This window comes from Phoenix dactylifera, chromosome 9 (genome assembly GCF_009389715.1).
Source record: "Phoenix dactylifera cultivar Barhee BC4 chromosome 9, palm_55x_up_171113_PBpolish2nd_filt_p, whole genome shotgun sequence".
NCBI lineage: Eukaryota > Viridiplantae > Streptophyta > Magnoliopsida > Arecales > Arecaceae > Phoenix > Phoenix dactylifera.
Window position 1 is genome coordinate 4,198,186 of NC_052400.1, and position 6,807 is coordinate 4,204,992.

Consider the following 6,807-nt stretch of genomic DNA (forward strand, 5'->3'; position numbering starts at 1 on the left):
AGGGTCGTATCTAAATATGTCAACTCACAAGTGGTCGCCTCCTCACGATCAACCTCATACTGTCTAAATACTAGGGTGAGGACCATGCCATAAGGCAACAAGATTTTTGACCGAGTCATAGCCTCACGCATCTGTTGGAGCATCAGAACGAATTGATTCTAAGAAATCTCCCTCATAACATGGAACATAACATACATGTCCCGCTCAGGTACAAACTCAAATCTTTCCCATTTTGAGAAGAAGATCCTGCTGACAATGAAGTGGAGCAATCTCATCTCAACACTCAACTAATTTGCCTCCACCTCTCATGCACTCTCATATCCTCCCTGCCCAGAATGCACTAAAGTCTAATGTGTCTCTCCTATAATCTGTCCATGAAAGCACCATGACCGAGCATACGGAGAATGCGTCCCAATACATAACTGTCTAAGTCTATCACAATATCCTTCACTACAGATGAAATACTACCTACCTCAAACCTCAAATTGTGGTAAAACTGATGTACAAAGTTGGGATATGTATGAACTCTAAGGCTACATATGTATTCCCATCCCTGCCTCTTATTCTCTTCCTAATAAAGAATCTCTCGGTCTCTAAAAATCCAAAATCTATATTTTTGCCCAAAGTAATATTGTGAGAAGCGAGAGGTACCTTGTTGGGCGTCCTCTATAAGGGAGGTGGCTCTAAATGGTGGGAAGAGTGAAGTCCGACTCAAGGAGGTGATGAGAACTTAGCTCTTTCTTTCTTCCTTCTCTCTTCTTCTTCATGGCCTTGAGAGGATTTTCTTCTTGAGGCATCTTCTTGTTTGGAGCAAATTGGAGCAAGAAATGCAAGGAAAAATAAATTGGAACTATAGATCTGATAAATGGAAGGAAGACTGAAAGAATTTTGACCATTTGGGAAGGATAGATTTCAGCTTGGGAGGAGATAAAATAGGAAAAAGAAGGGTCAACTCCCACTAGGGGTCGACCTAGGGTCCACACATGGGCAGTGGGAAGGCAAGGGTTGACTCCTCTTTCTACTACCTACTAGGGGTCGACCTGGGGATCGACTCCTAGCGTTCCAAAATGCATGGGTCAACCCCCACGTGCTGGAGGTTGACTCCAACATTTAGGAGTCAATAAAAGGGATTTTAAGCCCTAAAAATCTCAAATTTGAAGATTTAAACATGGGAGAAAACATTCAAGAGCTCAAATTTCATTAAATTAGAAGAACGATTAAGCAAAAATCTAAGGATTGAAGTTAGACAAATGGGTCATTGATCCCTAATTCTCTCCTAATCTCACTATCTATCTTCACTAAGGGGCTTGGTAAAAATATCGGCTAATTGTCTATCAGTACACACAAAAAAAGCATCACATCATTATTTTGAATATGATCTCTTATGTAATGACGTCTTGTCTCAATGTGTTTAGTTCTTGAATGTTGAATATGATTCTTAGTTAAATTAATTACACTTGGCTTATTACATTTTATAAAGATTTTATTAAATTTAATGCCACAATTCTTAAGTTGAGGCTTAATCCATAAGATTTAAGCATGGCAACTTTCAGCTGCAAGATTTTCGACTTCGGTCATGATAGTCAACTTTAAAGACCACGCAATAGCATGTATCTTATAGGATAGTGATTACGGGTATCGATCCACAGGAATTGGGGTACAGTTGTTTTCATAAAAATATTTGAAAAAGAGAGTTTGTAAAGAAAATTAAACTAAATAATTTGATAAGAAATGCAATTGAAAATGATATAAGTACAAGAACCTAGGGCAAGGAATTCACCACTAACATGGCAACAAGAATTTTAATTGTATTTTAATTTGTTCTTGGATTAATATGCAAATTGGCTACAAGCCTTATAAGCATTTGAATAAAATTTCACAAAAGTAATTTAGAAAAATCCATCTTCAGTTAGCATGAAATATCTACCCTAGACTAATGTGGCAGGACACCGCATCTTTCTTAAGTATGGATTATCTTATATTAACTTAGTGATCATGAAAAATATTTGTACAAACGTTATATTTAAAATCACAGAAATTAAATATGAAATGAAAGGGATTATTTAGTAAGAACAAAAAGAAAGGTTTATACAACTCCAAGAACAAAAATTAAAAACAATACAAAACCCTTGTTGCTTGTTAGGGCTTCATCCAGCCTTAGTGAAGAGATCAGCCCTGCATACAGTTATGGACGACAGCAAAAATACAGAGGGCTTCCATCTCTTCGTTCAATCCTCCTAGTGACTCCATTGGGAATGACTCCCTCTCAGCACTTCATCTCTTCTTTCCGTGGGAAGTTCTTCCCACAATACCCAAAATAATGTCCCTCCTGGTCTTCTGTGGGAACTTGGCGCGAGAAGGATTGCCCCCCGATCAAAGAAATCCCTCTTTATATAGGCTCGGTAACCCCCCTGTTTCATCACGTGGATAAGGTCTCCGAGTGGGAAGATAAGGACGGAAAAACGGCTCTATTTCGCGGACGTGGGCGAGATGCGGAAGAAAGGTTAGACGGCTGAAGATGCTGATCCGTGGGAGGTTGATCCACGGCTGTTGCTGGCTGTGATCCACAGACGTGAAGCTCGGAACGGTTGAAGCAGGGGATTCGGTTTGGATGAAGAAGAGGGAGCTGGGAGGGACGCATGGAAGATGAGGAAGAAGGTGATCCGTGGGAAGAGAGGTGGATGCCGAGTCCGCTGATCCGTGAAGGAGATTAGGAGCAGGGGATGCGGAGGAAGCTGGGATTCTGCTAGGATTTGGTTGAGACGCAATCCGTGGAGATGGAACCAATTCGAACGGAATGAAGGCTGGGATAGAAATTCTGGAAAATTATCTTATCCGAAAGAGGAGCTGATGCCATTTCACCACGGAGGAGACGCGGAAGAAGATCTTGGACGCAGGAGATCACTTGCGGATGGAGTTGGAACACGGAAGAAGAGGAAACTCTGTTACGTGGAAGGCTATGTTCATGGATCCGAATGAAACGCACACGGGAGGACGTTTGGTTCAAGATTTCTTACTCAACTCCTAAGGGAGACGTCGCGGCTTTCTCTCTCCGCTTCACCACCGGATACCGTTTGAAAACTTCTTATCCTTTCAAATGCCTTTGCCAGAAACGGTATCCGGCTCTTTGTCGAACCTAAATCCCATTCTCGTGCGTTTTGAGGGCCGGAATCAACCTCTGAATCGATTTACCTAATAGCGACATGAACAGTCCCTCCCTTATCTATCGAGGGAAGTCGGGTTCCTTCTCTTCTTTCTACCAACGCTGCGGAGGACGTGGACGACGCGGGATGCACGTGTGAGCTCATCCGTGGATGGGAGCGGGATGCGAGATTTCACATGGGACGGCTGGGATCAAACGGGATGCTGGGATGCTTGATTTTCGAAGAAGATAAACTCTGTTCTGGGATGCAAGGGATTCGAAAGACTTTGAATTGGATCTGCAGGTGGGGCAGCTGGACGTGGGAGAACTCTGTTCCATTTGGGAGGATCTTGGAGGGATGAGATGATTGGGAGAATGGTTTGAAGATTTGAATTTGATTTGGCTTGGCTGGAATCAATCCGGGAGGCTATAATGTGTGGGAAGAATGGGAGGAAGAAACGGATTCATGAGCTGGGATGTTAGGAGATTCACGTGGGATGGCTGGGATCAAACTCGGACGCTGGGAGGAATCCATGGTTGAGGGAAGTTTGGATTCGGCTGATGGCTGGGAAGCTTGGGAATCTAGTTGACGTGGATGCAAAGGAGCTAGGATAAGATCCATGCACATGGAACAGGGGCTGTGGACATGATCTAGAAGTTGGACCGCTAGGATGGAAGCTTGATCCTTAGATGCAGGAGGTGCATGTGGTTTGGGTTCAGACATCATCTCAATTAGTTCGACTCGACTTGCACACATTGGACTCGACCGATATGACAAAATATTAATCTAACTCGAATTACCTCTGATAATTTATTAAAATGCAATGGTGAAGGTAACACATCTTTTATGGTTAAAGTTACAAAATATATGTATTAAAATAATGATAAGTGCTATGAGAAAGAGGTTAATTTATGTATTATTTAGTACTTATCATGTCGCAGGTAATGCTACTGAATTTTATTTCTTACTAAACCAAGCGATGAAGTTAACTCCTAAAAATTAGAAAATTCTACTAGTTTCTATCAATTTTAACCAGCAAAGTCTGCATCTAAGTAGCCAATTAAATTAATTGAAGATTGTTTTGAATACCATAAACCTAAATTTTGAGTGCCATTTAGGTATCGTAGAATTTTTTTAATAGCAATTAAGTAAGATTCAGCTTAAATTCTAACACACATGTAAACGCTAAACAAGATATCCAATCTACTAGTAGTAAGATACAATAAAGAACCTATTATGCATCCATAAAGCTTTAAGTTTATACTTTTATCGTGCTCATATTTGTCTAGCTTACATAAGAAACTCATTGGGGCGCCAATGTGCTTGGCCTTCTCCATACCTAATTTATTCAAAATCTTTCTTTTATATTTGCATTGGCTAATAAAGATCCCTTCCTTGGTTTATTTGATTTGGAGTCTAAGGAAGAAGATGATTTTTTCCATCATGCTCATCTCAAACTCTCCCTATATGAGCTTAGACATAAAGTTTCATTAGTGGCACCAAAAATAATATCGATATATGTTTGAATAATTAAAACATCACTATCTTTCCTTTTTATGAAAAGTGATGTATCTACATTTTCTCTTGAAAAATTATTTTTTAATAAGAATTTATTTAGTCTTTTGTACCAAGCTTGGGGTGTCTATTTCAAACCCTATAACGCTTTGTTCAATTTAAAAACATGAATCGGAAATTTATATTTTTCAAAATTAGAAGATGGTTCTACATAAACTTCTTTAGCTATATATCTATTTAAAAAAGTAATTTTAACATCCATCGAAAAAAACTTGAAATTCATGTAACATGTAAAAGCAAACAATAATCTAATAGCTTTTAATCTAGCAACGGGAGCAAAGATTTCATTAAAATCAATTTCTCTTCTTGGTTATATTCTTGAGCAAATAATCTAGCTATGTTTCTTATTACATTATCATTTTCATCCAATTTATTTCAATATAATCATTTTGTTTCAATTATTGGATGGTCTTTAGGTCTACTTACTAATTGTTCAAATATTATTTTTTTCAAATTGATTAGATTTATCTTGTATTACATTTATCCAATTATGAGCTTTTTCGGCTTCATCTATTCTCACTCCATATGAAGGATCACCAATGATAAATTTCTTTTGGTGATTGCAGTCATTCCTTCATTTTCTAACCAAATCATGTCTACCTTAAAGTTGTTCTTGCTGATCTTTCTGACTTTCATCATCTCCATCTTCGTTCTCATTCCATCTTCATGTTCCTTCTCATCTTGCACTAAGCCCTGCTTGACTTAAGCATTGGAGGAGACCCAGCTGGAGCTACTCTGGCGGGCCTTTTTTCTTCTCTTTGTATGCAGATCTGCAACTCTGCACAGCCATTGGTGCTCCGTCTTCTACCATCATGGACCGAGCGGGTTGATCTATACCCTCCATATCTCCAGATCATCAGAACATGATCAAGCAGGATTTAGGTATCAACATTAGGTGTCATATATTCAGGCATCAACTTTCTATAAAAAATATTTCAATAAAATAAATTTTTTGCTGCGGACCAAACAAGTTCATAGTCCCTTGTCAATTGCCCATCACTAGGTTAAAGAAAAGTAGCATTCTTAGGCAGGAAATCGGATCATAAAGTTTAAATCTTGGCCCATCTAAAAAACATCAGGCACATATATGTCCACATTAAAAGCAGCGTCGCCAGGCTAGAAAAACCAGATCATAAAGTGAGGTTTGTATATTGTCCACATTAAATGGCAGACAATCGTTTCTTAGCATTTGCATTGTTGATCCTTCCCCTTTTTTTTATAACAATTAGTTGTGAGTAAATTCAGGTTATCTTTTTATCTGGATCATCTTCTCACATCTCGTGCCTCCTGCCTCGTGCCATCGCTGTGTGTTTTGGAGTTGATGCCTGGGTTTCTTAGCTAATTATATATTGAGCATGTGTTGTGCATGCGTGGAAGACAAGGTTATTATCATGATAGTTAGCTTCTTTCAAAAAGTGGGAGGTGCATGTGATGCATGCAAGTTAGGATTGGCATTTGGTTAAAATTTCGGGTCTCATTATAGGTAAGTAAATTTTCAACTTTATTTGATACAATTCTTGTATTTCCTCTAAAGCAAATGAATTAATTGAAATGTATTTCTACCACATGAAAATAAGGTATGAATAGTTGGAACCATTGTATCACAAGAGAGAGAAATTTAATTATTTCTGGATATTGCTGAGCATACGTGATACATTTGAGTTGCTGGGCATATGTGATACATGAAAGGGGAAAGTATGAGCTGGTGCGATTGGATGTGGGAAAATATGGATTTTTGGTTATTGTTTTGGTTCCTATCTAAAAATGTGCTTTAAACTTTACGTGGTGAACTCCTTTTCTTTCTCTCCAGTAAAATTGAATTAATTGAAACGTGGGCGAGTTTGGGCTGTCGTGACTGATGAGAATATACATATGAAATGGCGCTGTTCAAGTGGTTTGTTAGGTAGACTCTGGATGATGAATATATATATATATATAGTACACTTGCAAACGTGGAGAAATGTGGCCCTCGTAAACGTGGGCGAGGCGGCAACAAATGAGAACTTAAGGGAAAGGTTGACATGATGCAATCTAAAATCATACGGCGTCATCCTAAAACCTGCACCCTGCTCGATGTACAATATAGATA